Genomic DNA, 15,559 nt, shown 5'->3' with positions numbered 1-15,559 from the left:
TCCTTCCTTCCTTCCTTCCTTCCTTCCTTCCTTCCTTCCTTCCTTCCTTCCTTAAAGCCAACTTTGCTGCATACATATTTGTTGATTCTCTGTAATTTCTAGTATCCTAAATATTAAGGTAGCTGTCCAGGACAGTGAACTCTAGAAAGTTGAATCTAGACAAGTCTTTTTTTTTTCATGAAAAACATGCAGGAATGCTGGTTTAGTTATTTGCTGTTTTGTCCTTTCAAATCTCACCTGTCGCACTGATAAGTTCGCTATATATTCGCTTCATTTCATTTAAATGTTCCTTTTATCTTATGCGTAATAAACAGCAATTTCATTCTTGATTATTTAATTGGATTTGCAATTTAAGCGAGGAAGCGTGGCCGGGCGCATCTAAACTGTGACGACAGTTTAGATGAGTCAAAGCTGGTGGGACATCATCACAGCGAATTAACTCCGTTTTGACAGATTAGTCTGATGAGTGCGTGCTTTTTCGGCATCAAATCCTGTTTGCATGAAGGCTTTAACGTGACATTCTCAGCAGTCCATCAGGTCTGAAAAACAGAAGACGGCCAATCCATTAGTCAGCCTCCTAAGTTTCTCTCTTCCTCTCCGTCTGTCTCTTTTTATCCTTTTGTGTGGCTCTGTTTCGGGCCGGAGCACATTTGAGATAAGAGTGCACGCATTGGATCTAGTAATGCTAGCTACTCCAGTAATACTAGCCTTGTAACCAGATAGGAGCACCAAGAGACAAGTGAGACAACATCTTAATCATTTACATGGAGTAGCTGGGTCTCACTGGTGCGTAATGGCTCTTTTTTCAGCTTTTCCAGCTAATTGTAATTCATCAAATGCTCTTCTGTTTGCTGTTTCTACTTTAGAGATGCAGTAGAAGAGTGTAAACACATTTTTAGCTGGTTTAAACTTTGATTTAAAGGTTAATTAGAGCTGCAAACAGATTTTTCTCTGGTTGCCGCGGCTCACATTTCAAAGAAACGGTTGTCCCCGTCGCCTTGGTTGCTCTGTAGAAAATAAATTCAGCAATCTGCTCTCCATCTTGAGTTTACTCTGCAAAATTACAGTACATTACATCATGGCACATAACAACAAAGACATCAAGCTGGCAGGAAAGAGAGGTGGGATGATTCTTCAGAGGTGCAGCTCTGACCTAGATAAGATTGTGAGTTTGTAGAGTTAAGCCGATTCTGTGGCGTAGGCCTATTGTGTCATTCAGCCCATACCTGTCTTTGATCTTCATCCTCCCCCTGATGCTGCACTGAGTTTTTCTGCTCAGCCTTGTGAGCTACCGCCATCCTGGGCCCAACTGAATTCCCTCTAGCAAAACTACTTGATTGTTGCAGACTCTGTCTAGAACAAACAGGCCTTTTTAGTTTGTTTTTTTGTTTTTCATGCAGCCAGCTGATAAGACGGGACACGGTGGTGTGCTCACAGTGGCGCCGCTGCAGCAGTCATTCGTTTCACACATTAACAGGTGAAGGACTCAGTGTGCGCTTGCGCTCGCTGCGTGTGTGCTCTGCAGTTAACTCTGGATGACCCAGACTTCTGGTAAATGAACAGTCACAGATAAGACAGACGGCCGAGACATGCATCGGGTGTCATTGCAATACCGTGAAGAACGAGGATGTGGTTGCCTATAAACAGCTTCTTTGTGTACACTGGAGTTCACTCAACCTTGGACGCAAGTATGCTCAAACATTTGGACTCGATAAATCAAGCTTTAGAGGCAGCTGACTGGTGACATCTGAGCAGTGAGGTGACAAGCTTGAAATGCATTTAGCGCCAGAATATACAGCCTCGCAAAAGTGTTAATGCGCATTTAAAACTTTTCACATTTTGTCAAGTTACAACCACAGACCTTTGGCAGGTCAAACAAAGGAACATAGCATATGCCTTTCATTCCTTATTCTTTTTCAGATCAGACATCCACTACCATGATACCCCTAAATAAAATCCAATGGAAGCAACTGTTTGAAGTAACCTAATTAGTAAGCAGAATCCAGCTGTTTCCACTTTCTGATTAGTTTCATTTGTTCGATTAAAAGAACCTTTTGAACATAACAACCTCTAAGGTGGTATTAGCATATTTTTCACAATAAAACATGTTTCTTTATTATAAAATGTTTTTTGATTGGTCTGACGTATAATGCTCTAATTTTAAATGTCATGTTTTCATTAACTAAATGGAAAATAATCATAATTAACATAAATTGCTTAGTTTGTGTGTGCAATTAATCAATAGAACGTGTTTATCTTGGTGATAAAAGTACTGAAACTACAGGACTTTTTATAATATTATAATTTATTGAATGGATTTGTAAATCCAGCAGTTCTATTAAAGTCTTAGAGGTTTGTTAGAGAACATTAGTGAACAAACAGCATTATGAAGACCAAAGAACACAGCAGACACGTCTTGGAGAAAGTTTAAAGCTGAGTTAGGTCATAAACTAATATCCAAATCTTTGAACATCTCATGGAGATCAGTTCAATTAATCCTATGAGTCAACTGCAAATAGGCCAAACCCTGGCTGTCCACCTACTGTTACAACCTGGACAGAGTGTAAAACGATGCAGCAAAATACCTCTAACACACACGGTCTCTCTGGTGAAACATGGTGGTGGCAGCATTGTGGTACTGGGATGCATTTCTTCTTCAGCAGCAGCAGGGAAGCTTGTCAGAGTTTATGTAAAGACGGGTGGAGCAAAAATACAGGACAATCCTGGGAGAAAACCTGCTAGAAGCTGCAAAATCAAATTAACTCCTTAACTCTCACCTTCATGAAAGCTCTCCACCAAGGCTGCCTGAACTTGAGGTAGTGTGCAAAGAAGAAAAGGCAAACATCTCAGTTTGTAGATGAAGCTGGTAGAGACACATCTCAGAAGACTTTTAGCTATAATTACAGTGAAACGTGATTTTTAAATGATCAAGTTATAACTCAGTGGGCTGAAAACACAAATTCTGAAAAACAAAACACTTTACTCTGACTTCTAACCTTAGTGTGACAGCGTAACTCTCCGTTGTTGCACCGTTATTTGAATTTTGCAGAGGCCTTTTTTTTATAGACACACTCGCTCCTAAGCCCCCATTTTTCATTCTGAACTGAGAGGCATGCTGATTACAGGGAGCAGACCACTGCAGGGTTTCGGTTATTTTCCTGTCCACTTCATATCTGCTTCTCAGTCTTACTCACAGTGATTGTAAGATGCTGCCTGCATCGCCTCAATTACCTGCAGAGCGTTTTTCTCCCTCCCCTCTTGCATAATGAGGCCTGACTTTCAGTTTTAATGTTCTCATTGCTTGTCCCACCCTAGGGGCAGTCGGGTAGTTACTCCTTCTTCACAGTGATTTTCATGCTTTTAAGGCTGGGCTAATTACCACAGATGACAACAGCATCCGTCTGAATGGAAAGGATGAGCACACAAGAGATGCTTTTAATTAATTAATTGATAAATCGCTGTTTGGGGTCCTTAGTGATACCGAAATAGACAGCCAGGTGCTATTTTTATCCAAAGGATATAGGAACAAGAATGCTTTGGTCAATTTAAGATAATCTAAATGGATCAGTTGTCCTTTTCTGTTCCAACTGAGTAGTTTTACATCAGCTTTTTCATCCTTAATTCCTTGTGCCACCATATTGAGATTAAATAAAGATTGTGGCTGGGGTGGATATTGATTTTAGTGGCTAGAATGTTAACCGATTCTCTGGAGCTTTTTATAGCCATTAGATGTGGTTATTAATTCCCAGGGATGCATTGTGTTACATCTAAAAGGAGGGTGCAGAAACAGATGGCGAGATTGTGATCAATAGAATCATAAATCCTTTTTTTTTTTTTCTCCTCTTGTGTTTTCCCTACTTCCACACTTCCTCTTTCAGGACAAAACCGCTTTTATCATGGGTTCAGCTCATGGTTCAGATAGGCTCGCAAATCGTCATCATATGATGTGGTCATGGGAGTGCGGCAACAGAAAGCCCACAGAGGAAAGGTTAGTCATAGGAACAGCTTGCTGACTGCGGAGCGGCCTACCATATGCTTCTAGTAAACAGAGCTAAATGGAGATGTTATTCACAGAGGGATGTAATGAAGAGCACGACGTAGAGGGGGAAAAAAGTGTGTGTTGATTAGCGAAGGGGGTTTGGTTACCCTTTTAACTGATAGCTATCTCTCAAACGGACAGAAAGAGAGGCGCACCTGTATTACAGCCATTTGTATAAGAGAACAAATAGTGGATTTTATTACCTCCTCGCAGAGGACGCAACTTTATCCATCTCTGAGGGGCTTCATAGCAGATGGACAAATAAGTGTATGAGATAAAATGCTTTTTGGCAAATGTTGACAGCAATGTAGTGGTTATGAATTTAAGATATCCTAAATCAAATCCAGCAAACAGCCAGGTTGGTGCAAACAGGCAGAACATAAATTTAAGATAAAAGCTCCCCAAGCCTCATGCTGCCTCAGGTTAGAGGCACGCTGTGTCATGCCTGCCCGGTATCTACGATCGGGGCTCTGGGCTGGATTCCACGTATCACGTATCAGCGACTCGGACATGTGCCGGGGAATCGGATGACTCCATGATCGGATAAAGATGTGATCCACGAGAAGCCGGATTCTCTGACTCGGGTTTTATTTGTTTTCCGCCGGAATCAGACTTGAGAAACACAGTTTAACGAGGGGTCAGCTGGGACCTGTGGACTGTAGGACTGAAGCGGTTAATGGATTAATGTGTTAGGTGACCGACCAGGGTTTCAATGGCAGCAAATGATGGTGGAATTACCGAAGCTGCTTGGTCAGGCTGATGAAGAGGCAGGATCAAATGTCTTCATTAGGAGGGTGTGATGAGTGTCTGAGTCATGTTTGAGAACAAAGAAATAATTTTATGTAGCAGTCTCATCTTTCTTCCCAGTCATAGTTGTTCATCTAGTGTGCAGGAAAAGTCTTCAAATGCCCTGACCTTTTTGTTCATCTTCTCACTTTTTAATTAGAATGTAAAGGACTAACACAAAGTAAAGCTTTTTTGTTTTGTGTAAGTAAGAAGACTTTCTCAAAATGTTTTTCAAACAAACAAAAAAAAAAAAAAACTGAAAAGTGTGGCTTGCATTTATTTTTAGCTTCCTTTACTCTGATACCCCTTAACTGTATGTATGTAGGAAAACTAAAGGCCATTTATTGCCATAATAAAATGTGGTTTGGCAGTATCATGTTGTAAGGATACATGGTTCAAAAGACTTAATAACTAATAACAGTAATGTTATTTTCTTTTTAGAAAGTTTTTGATAAATATCAGCCTCCAGTAGAGGAAAATATCCTCTTTTAGGTCAGATTTTTATCTTTTTCTGTACTTTAAAATTTTACAATAGAAGTAAAATGGCGGTTCTTTAAAATGACAACAAAGGACCCATGATAGATGTATTTATTTTTATCATAAGTCTTTTTCATAAGGTGAGGCAACATATTTGAGTAGTTTAGATCAAAGAATATTAATATAAAAAATTATCCAGTCAAAGTCCAAATCTAAATCCAATTGAGAATTGTGGCAAGATTTGAAAATTATTTTTCACAGATATTCATTCTCCAGTCAGTCTGGCTTATCTTGAGCTAAAGCATGGGGTAACAGTTCAGTCTGTAGATGTGCAAAGTAGCTGTAAATGACTTGCAGCTGTAGTGACGTCAAATGGCGGTTCAAGCCAGCGAGGACCTGGGGAAACAACAAATGCACTTTGCTCTTTTCAGATTTGTATTTAAAAAATAAAAATAAGAAAAACATGCATATTTTAATTCCAATTGACAGTCACGTGCTTCTTTGTGTTATATGTTTTGAAGATTGTGAAAAAATGTCTAAAGTGAACAAGTTCAATGAGGATGAGTATGTTTGCAAGGCTCTATATATTACTAGAAAACCAATGGGTAACACTTGGTTACCCATTGAAGGGGCGTGAATAAGACTGACATGGCACTGTCATAAACATAACATAACACATGTCATGGACATGAAGAAGTCTTTATGAATATTTATGACTGTTGTCATAAACCGTCAGAAATCATTACTGTTTAAACTTTACCTTTAATAACATAAAGTTATCTAATTTTTAAAGTGCAATCAGTAATACTTTTATAACAATTTTATATCAGTAATAATTTGTTGGTTAATATCAAGTTATCATAACAAAGACATTTTGAATAATGTCAACTTTGTATTAGAAGTGTCATAATTTACCGAATGACGGTTTATGACAACAGTCATAAATATTCATTAAGGCTTATTCATGTTTATGACAGGTGTTATGTTATGTTTATGACAGTCTTATTCACCCCCTTCAAATAAAGTGTTACCAACCAATGTTTTAGCCAACAGAAGACAAGCAAACCTAATTTACCATAAATGCAGGATTTTCCTGGTTTGACTGTTTTTGGCACCATCGCTCCCTACAGCTCAACTGGGAGTTCTAAAACTAGGCGTGTTACAATATTGCTGCAAAATATAACACTTTACAACACCATCTGCTGCTTCTTTCAATTACAATAAGTTCATGAAAGCGAACATTAGAGAGTGGCCAAGCTATGAACACTAAGTCAAATCGACAGCACGACTTTTGACATGCTATAGATCTGGTTTTGTTCTCTCCACCGTTGTTTAGTGTTCAGTCAGATCTGATTGTATTTCTGCCCACCCAGTCTGCGCTCCGAGCATGCAGGCTATAAGCTGTGGTGGGAAATCACAAAGAACCATTCAACCAGGCGTCCTCCCCCTGAACAGATCAAATGTAAAGATAAGACAAACAAACTCATGTTGGCTGCCCAACTAAAGCATGCGATACTTCCTCTTTCTGTGGTTCACTCCGTGCAGCAGCAAGCTTTCTTTCTGAGCCTTTTGGGTATAGAAATACAGAAAATAGGATCAGATTATGGTAAAGCCTGATTGTCTTTCCTGCAGGTGGACTGGGAAATATTACTCTTGTCCTTGTGCACAGTTATTTTGCAAAGATAAGACAGGACAGCAGCTTTTAGTGGCACTTTGGGAACAATCGCTGTTCCAGATTTGTTCTTCGGTTTCCTGGAACAGGATTACTGTAGAAATCATTCTCTTTCTGCTCTCTGGCATCCAGTACGGCGCTGTTGCTAATGTTCTTGTTAGTTTTTTAATGCAGTCTTTATAAATCCTTTGAGAAACCCACGCAGTTTATTGTGCTTAAGAGGATGTTTTTTACTTCTGGTGGGTCTTTTGAAAGGCACATTGAAAAGCTTTTGACTTAATACCCTGAGTTAGAACTGTGTTTTAGTGGAGAGTAAGAGAAGCGTACAGTTATGCAAAACCCATAACAGGCTGAATGCTAGGACAAAGACATGTTCATTTTTGCTTTCTTTTTTAAAATGCTAACTGCTGACATTTCATAAGGTCTTGAATGTTTCCGTAGGGGAGAAAAGGATGGGTCTATCTACCCATCCTTTGCTATATCAGAGATCGTTAACAAGTATCTCTCCTCCCGTCGACATTCTCCAAGCTACTCTGGATCCCAGTGTCACCTCAGGCCAGAGGTTTACATAAATCTTCAAACGGATTGTGTCCCAGTGGAAAATCTGTTAAAAACCTCCAAAGTGAGGCAACCAGGAAGCGCACTGATCCAATGCTTAAACAACCACAACAGCTCTACTCTGAGCCTCCGTTAATGGTGGAGCTTTTCAGCATATTTCCAAGACTGAGTACAGAGGAAGCTCCTTTCAGCCTATCATTTAACTGGGGTTGCTCATTGTTCATGGTCCATATTTTAGGACCATAAGAGTTGGTTCAGTGAACCCCACCTATTCACGGTTTGAGTATTTGCAGACCCCCCTACTCTAATTATTTGGGGAAAATTCACCTGTTCATGGATTTTTTTAGAGCATATCTAAAACTGGGGCTTGGGAGGCAGAAATACCTGCGTGCAATGCGACTTGAGACTATTGGCTGGTGTTCCCAGAACAGCCAATTCAGAAGAGGCATTGATTTTACTTTGCACTGACTGGCTGTACCACAAAGAGGGAAGATAAGGAAGACTGACAGGTAGATAAGGTGTGTGTATTAATACATGTTAAGTTACAGTATATTTGGTGTTTGAACCATTAGACGGGTAGTTCTAATTGTTTCTAGAAGGATTTCAAGTATTCATGAGTTCTTATTGTTGGTCCCTAACCCCTTGAATACTGGGTGTCTAGTAAATCGGAGCTAGAGGAGTTGACTCTCATACTGGTTACTTCACACTCAGTTGTTTCCTGATCCAATACATGCTGTACAAGTTATCGCCTCATCTGCAAAACACAAAGAGATTCCAATAAAGGACGCCCTCCTCTCATTGACTAAGGCTACATAAGGACACAGATGTTGGAACGGGAAAGCTGTGGGTTGGGGACATGCAGTGAGGCGTTTAAATGCTCTTGTTATATATGCATATGTTTTATTGCTTGTTTTCCCATACATACAACTTAGGCTGCCCACTTTGAATTGAAAACCAAGTCCAATGTGTGTTTTTTTTTGTCCAGTAATGGCTGGCAACTCGTCTAAAGTGTGCTTCGCCTATTGCTTATTGTCCTTTGGAAAAGACTTAACTGGGTGGAGGAGTAGATGGATGAATTTTTGCAGCAATTAGTCTGTTTTTAGTTTAAACTTTTACATTTTTCTCTGTTTTTGCTTCCTGTCTCATGTTCTGTGCACTTGTGTGTATTTTAGGTGAGTGAAAGTGAGTGTCTGTGCTGCTTAGTTGTTCTCTTCTGAGGAGAGTTTTGCAGTGCTGGGAAAGCAGAGCCAGGTAGACCAACCCAGAGCAGGAGAAGAAAACCAGGGCAGCCAGACCCTCCTTTATGCCCCATTAATAACACAGTTCCACGAAGGACAGCCGGAGGCCAAAGAAGCTCTGTCAAGGTAGTTCATTGTGCTTTAGGAAGTGAGTTGTTCATATGGTAATAGCCACAGAAGCTGGCTCCTTCAGAGCCCGTTTGTTTTAGAGAAAGTTGTAGTCCCTCACAGAGGACGCCTGGATGGAATGTGACAGGGTGCAAGGCTGTTTAGTTACTGTAGCTTAATTGACCCTGAGAAAGCTCAGGCCGAAGACGGTGGGAGGAGGGTTAGTGGAGAAAGGAGTGGACGGAGAAATAGGACAGGAGAAATGTTCAGAGCAGTAGGGGATAAAACTAGAGGAAATTTTAATAAAGACAGAGAGAGGAAGGAAAAGGGACGATGCTTTGTTTTGGGAAAAGTTGCTTTCTGCAGTGGAATCTGTCTAGATGAAAAGAAAAAAAGCCTTATTGGTGAATGCACAACACAATAACATGAAAGCTACTTGAAATTTCTCTTCCTAATGAGATGACTTGTCCAGAATCATCATATTTTTAATTATTTAGTCACATTTTATTTATTCTTCCATTTATATGCTCATTGGTTGCTGATTTGCTGTTTTATCTTCTGGGTCACAGAAAGAGCCGAGTCTAGTATTTTTTTTATTTGGCTGCATCACAATTACATATAAAAACTATACTTTGTAGCAAAATATGAACTTCATATTATCTGCCTTGTTTAAAACGTTATGTATTAGAAGGTGGAGAGAAACCTTTATGTCCTCAAGGGAGGTATAAATATAGGCACAGGACAAAACTTAATGTTTAAGACAGTCTGATGGACAAATTATGACATTATGTTTGCAGAAACAAATTATTTACAGTAAAATTCTTTTTTTTTTTCCACAAAGTACTATTTTTTACCCGGGGAAAACCAGAACATTACTTAATAATAAATAATTTCATAGGAATATCCTGATAGATTAGGTGCAAACCTTAAAAAGGAAATATTTCCTTGCTGAAAACAAACTATGATAACCTTTCGACGTGAATAATTTCCAGCTAAATTTACACCGACTGAGATCAATAAGGATTAATCGTTGCATGACATGCAAACAGCTCTAAAACTTTGATAATTTCTTATTTTTCTAGGCTTTTATAATCATAATAATATCAAACTGCTCCTGTCACATAGTTATCAAACACACTGTGTTAAGTGGACAGAGTGTCAGAGGGGAAAAGAATGAAAAGAACGTGGGTGGGAGGTTGTTTGCCTGCCTGACATTCCCCTGAAGTCGCTACCCGTAAGCTTCTAATCTGACAAGTTTGATGGATGACGCAGACGCTCTGCACATTCATGAACTTGCAGCACACACACAAGCTGTGCGTGGGTTCCTGAGCCACTTTACACCCAAATTTCTTGCTGAAATGAACACCAGTCATGTCCATCTTTCACTGTGCGATGTCTCCTTCTGTTTCCACTCGCTGCAGAGGTCATAAGGTAGTCCGGATCGAAAGGACCTCAGCAGATCTTGGATAGGCGAGTCATTATTTGGACTGACGCTGTGCTGAAATTGGGGGGAGCTATTTTAAGGGCCCAGCTGCAGTGTCCCCCCTGTTCTCCCTATATCTCTCTGTGGGAACTTAGTCATTGATCTATTGCCAGGCAGCATCCACTGCTCCACCCTTCCTCAGCGGGAACCCTCAAAGCATCTCCACCCTGCGGATTTCACCTTTAGATGGCCTAGCAGCTGTATCGTGGCACAAAACAAATAACAGTGTGCAGGGAGATCAGTGGAAAAGGCTTTTAGTGACACTGCCAGCCTCGTACCGCCATGCCCCGACCTTCAGCTGAAGATTCTGCTTTGTGTTTAAGGCAGTAAATTGTTGTCCGTAAATTACAGGCTCAGGGAGCCTTGCCCTTCTGCAACATTTGGAAATGGAAAAGCATTCCTCAGGTATGTCGGCTGGAATAAATATGAAATGCAGCTTGTGTCTGAAACTAAGCATTAAACGGCTCGATGGAGGACTGTTGTTGATAAGCAATGAGCCCATTCCTGCCTGTGGAGAGTACCCCGTTTTCTGCTTGTGTTTGTCATTTTGGATTTCTTTTAATAAAATTACTTCTTTATGAGCATCATTTTGGAATAAACACAGCTGCAGTTTGTTTCTACGGTAAATTGAAAGCAAAAGTAATTGATGTTAGATTTGGTACACCGTCAGAGTAAACATGATCTCACTTCACATTGGAATTATGTCCCAATAAGTCCTGACTGCATGTTTATTTTGTATTTATTTCATTGTGTGGCTGCTGTACAACCTTAAACTTTGTATAGGAAATAACCGGAGGAGGTTTCCAGAGGAAACTTGTGTCCAGTTGTATCTCAGACTTGTCTTCCTCCCTGTCAGTCTGAGATAAGTCTCCCTCTGTTTTGCTGCTCACTTCCATCACGTCCTTATTTGCTATCACTGGCTAAATACTGACTGATATGTTAACATTAGCATGTTGACCAACACTAACGTTTTAACTTAAATTTACAAACTTTACAATGCTAATATCAGCTAATTTATCGAGCATAGCAAGTTGTGTAAAAGTAACTGTATTTCTGATCTTGCATGTATAAACTCACTATGACATGGTGAATTGCTGTCTTTGGATTAAAAAAAAATCCAATTAAATGCTAATTATTTAGATTTATGAAATCAAACTCCACACAGGAAGAAATTAGAAGCTAAATTAAAAAGCATCCCAGTGCTTTAAAAATCTTTCATCTCTGTCTTTAAAACCAAATTTAGCACCAATCAGAAATGGGGGCTGGGGGCCCCGTTGAAGCAATAAAGCAGCTATTGAGACATTTCGTCACTGTGACATGCGTTTCGGTTCACCAGCAGTCTGATTGTTCATTTGATTGTTCCCCCTGCGTCAGTTCAATCGGCACTTTAGTTTACATAGTCTGCCCCTTCGTCTTAAGTTGCTGCAGCAGACTCTCCTGCTATGTCATTGTTTATTTAGGTAATGGATTCCAAGTTGCTATTGTTGTTTATGTCACTTGGTGATTGATGGGAAAACCTCACCTTCTCTTAACCCACTGCCCCGTCCCTCCCAAAGCTGTCTTTACACAGACAGAGTCGAGAACAAGTCCCATCCCATTCTTCAGACAAAGTGACTCAGTGGCTTCCGGATGCTCGTTTTTTGGACCAGTGGACCGTGCCTTTAAATCAAGAGGAGCTTTCTGAAAACAAAGTTGAATCTGTGTGACTATGACTCTAAAAGGGAGGTTGAGATTATATGCGTGGACAGTTTGGGGGTTCCTTCTATTCATTGGTCATGTCACCCCATGGGGAAGGACTAATTGGTGGCCCCAAACAGCCCCCTGTTTTGTCCCCGCTGCTCACAAAGGCATTGGGGTGCGACTGTGTGGAGGATAGGGGGTGCAGGGAAGCGGTTATGGGGATGAGCAGGTTTCCCATAGGATAGCTGGCGTGGATGAACTGGAGTTGGGAAGGTGGAGGAGTATGGGGCAGGGGGTTGCTCACCACTACGTTGCAAGGGAACATGACACACTCACCCACTCTCTCATTCACACGCTCGCATATACACACACTCAGTAGGGGATTCTGGTGCCAGTTGCTGGCCTCCTCCTCTTTAAATGATCCAAGGCTGACCCACATAGTCAGCCATGTGTGAGGCTTCCCTTTATCCGGCGGCCCCGCTGAAACATTGAGTTATGGGTGTTCTCTGGTGCTCCCCGGCCGGGACCGCTGTGGGGCCCCATGTGGGACGACATTGTTCACCCCGACCCGAGGACAATGAAGCTGTTGGCTGGGCTGAGATAGACAGAGGGAGGGGGGACAGAAGAAGAAGAAGAAGATGATGAAGAATAATAAAACAGACAGAAAAATATTGAGATTGACAAAGTGAATGATTGAGAGAGGAATGGAAAAGATGAGGAGAGCAGATAGAGAGGGAAAGTGTGTGGGGTAAAAGACAGAAGGATTACTTTGTTAGCAGACGGGTGAGAGATAAGATGCTGAGATGAGGGGTGAAAGGAACGGGAAAGATTGGCATGGGAGATAAAAACAGACGGTCAGTGAGACGGACAGCGGGAAGAACACAGAGACGGCATGAGAAAGCATCGATCGCAGTGTGTACTGAGTGTCTTCAGCTGTCGTAGCTGCATCCAGAGTGAGGTCGTTAGTGTCTGCGAGGCATGGAGCCACAGACATTAGTGGCTCTTTAACAAACTGTATTGATTGGGACTTAGAGGAAGACTTACATGTATACCAAGGGGTAGTGTCATGAACGCAATTAGCACCATGGCTCTGATGGGGACATAAATGTCATGTTGGCTTTAAGGTTGCGAACCCACATGCAAGAACACAATCAGACAGAGCGAGTCAGAAACAATGATGTTTATTGAAGAGTCAGGGAGCTGGTGGCGAAGCCGAATCGGCGGACCGGTTCTTCTACTGCCAACGGGANAACCAGCTGCAGGTGTGTGTCCGGGTTGAACCAGGACACTTCTCAGGGGTGGAGCATGGGTGACATCTGCTGGATGTCTTGAGAAGTGGTGGTTCCAGGGACAGGKGGAAATAAAACTAACTAAAGGAAAACAAACTAAGAAACTAGGAAAAGGGGAGGACAAACAGACCCTGACAATAAAGGGAGAAACATCAGTACTACTGGGGACGACGTGTGTGTGTTTTTGCAGTAAGTAAAGGCTTCATTTGATCACTTTTCCCCTCCAGCAGCTTTTATGAGCCTTTTAGCCTTTTTGACCCAAACAATATTTAATCTAGTTTCAGGCATCTCGGGCGGCCAAAAAGAGCTGAAGAGGCAAAAATTAATAGTTTGTTTTTAATAGCTATAAAGAACATAAATTAGAGAATTGCAGCTACAAAGGTGTTTTGGATCATTTAATTTGTCACAGTTTTCCTTTAGATGCCCCCCCTCACATTATTCCCCTCTCCTTCTGGCTATGATTAGTGGCTGGACTGGCTCTCAAAATGAGCAATTTAATTGAAAAATCACTCTGAAGTTAATCAAGTGATTGTGTTGATGGCTGTGTAAAAGCGATTGCGTGCAGCGCTGTGGGCCAAGCACAGAAAATCAAAAAAATGCTTTCTTTTGTAACATAATTGCCTTTTAACCTCTTAACCACACAGCTAAAACTATATATTTTTTGTAAAACTGTGGTCTGAAGGATCAGGAGTTAGTAAAGCACATTGCCTTTCTTACGGGATAGTTGTTTACAAATAAAATATCAAAAAGTATGGCACATTTGTATCAAACCCCTTCAATCTGACACCCTTAAATAAACACAGCTGTTTAGTGAAAGCTTGTTGGAAAATATTGTGAACAAACAGAATCATGAAACTCAGAGGACGATACTCTGGTCAGCTCAGACCAAAATGTAACTTTATGCATTGAGGAAAACTAATACGGCTCAACAACCTGAACACACCAACCTCACAGTGAAACATGGCGGTAGCAGCATCATGATGCGGGAATATTTTTATTCAGCATGAGTAGATAGATGGCGCTATTCCTCAAAAACACCTGTTAGAAGCTGCCTAAAACTGGGGTGGAGGCTCACCTTCCAATACAACGACCCCAAACATACAACCAGAGCTACAACAGAACTGTTAAGCTGAGGGGTCTTCAACTCCAGTCCTCAAGGTCTGGTGTCCTGCAACTCTTAAATGTGTTTCTGGTGCAACACATCTGAATAAAATGGCTGAATGAACTCCTCGGTATCAGTGGTGCTCCCAGAAACATTTCATTTATTTACTTACAACTGGGAATTTTTATTATTTGTTGATTGTGTTTATGTTTTGTAAGGACACACTCCAAAATCAGATGCTGCATCTCAAGAGATTATCCTTGAAATAAGTAAGATAATCTGTTGCAATACTTGACATTTGCTTTTCTCAAAGGCTCTCCATTCGAATCTGACTGAGCTTGAGCAACATTAAAAATAAAAACAGTCAAAAACTGTCTCCTGACTGCAATGCAGGTCTGATCTACTTTACATAAAATCACAATAAGATAATGGAAGTTGGTGGTTGAAACCTGAGGATAAGTGAAAAGGTTCCAGGGGAAAAATTGCACCATGTTAATATTTGCTATTACCTGAGACAGACACATTTGTCTGTCTTCATTAAAGTACTCTATCTCATCCATCTGTGTTGATATTTTGCAGTATTGGCATCTATGGCCACAGATGAGAGATATTGTTGATCCAATCATGAAAGCTGCCAGATCCAGCAGAGGTCCGACTGTCATATTTTTGGTATATTTGCAAAGCGTAAACACTTGTTAGTGGGGCTGTTAAGGCTGTGAAGCTGTTAAGGGAGACTTCTGCATTCAACGCTGTGTTCCACTGAATTGCTAGTAACACCGCACAACGTGAAGCCAAGGCTTGATTTACAGGCGCTTTTGTTGTGTTTGATGGGGATTTTTTTATTTTTTATTTTATTTTATGTCACTTAGTTTCTTGTGCTTTCACAGAGATGCACCTATCAGAACCTTTTGCAAAGCTTTTATCTGCAATAACAATTTCCACAGATTCAGATTTCTCCTTAAGGGCTACAACAAAAAAAAAAATATATATATAGAAAACACCTTTTTGGGCTTTAGTGTCGTATGCTACAAGTTAGCACTGTGAGTGCAGCTAACGTTAGGAAACAGCAGTCTATTTTAAGTTTTCCAAATGCAGCTTGGGAACATGAAATACTAAGGTACAACACT

General features: G+C 40.7%; 1 protein-coding gene across 4 annotated transcripts in view; it reads left to right on the top strand.

Annotated features, from left to right (window-relative positions):
- The window catches only part of sema6a (sema domain, transmembrane domain (TM), and cytoplasmic domain, (semaphorin) 6A), a 138,519-nt gene that overhangs the window by 15,297 nt on the left and 107,663 nt on the right, over nucleotides 1-15,559 (top strand). The window contains exon 1 of one of the 4 annotated variants that reach the window (XM_008418243.2): nucleotides 12,669-12,953. The exons of the other annotated variants lie outside the window; for them this stretch is intronic. The gene's annotated coding sequence lies outside the window, so the exon portion shown is untranslated. Of the gene's footprint in view, nucleotides 1-12,668; nucleotides 12,954-15,559 lie in introns of those variants that run through there. 4 annotated transcript variants of the gene reach the window in all.

This window comes from Poecilia reticulata, linkage group LG9 (assembly GCF_000633615.1).
Source record: "Poecilia reticulata strain Guanapo linkage group LG9, Guppy_female_1.0+MT, whole genome shotgun sequence".
NCBI classification, from domain to species: domain Eukaryota; kingdom Metazoa; phylum Chordata; class Actinopteri; order Cyprinodontiformes; family Poeciliidae; genus Poecilia; species Poecilia reticulata.
This window is presented reverse-complemented; position numbering and strand designations above follow the sequence as displayed.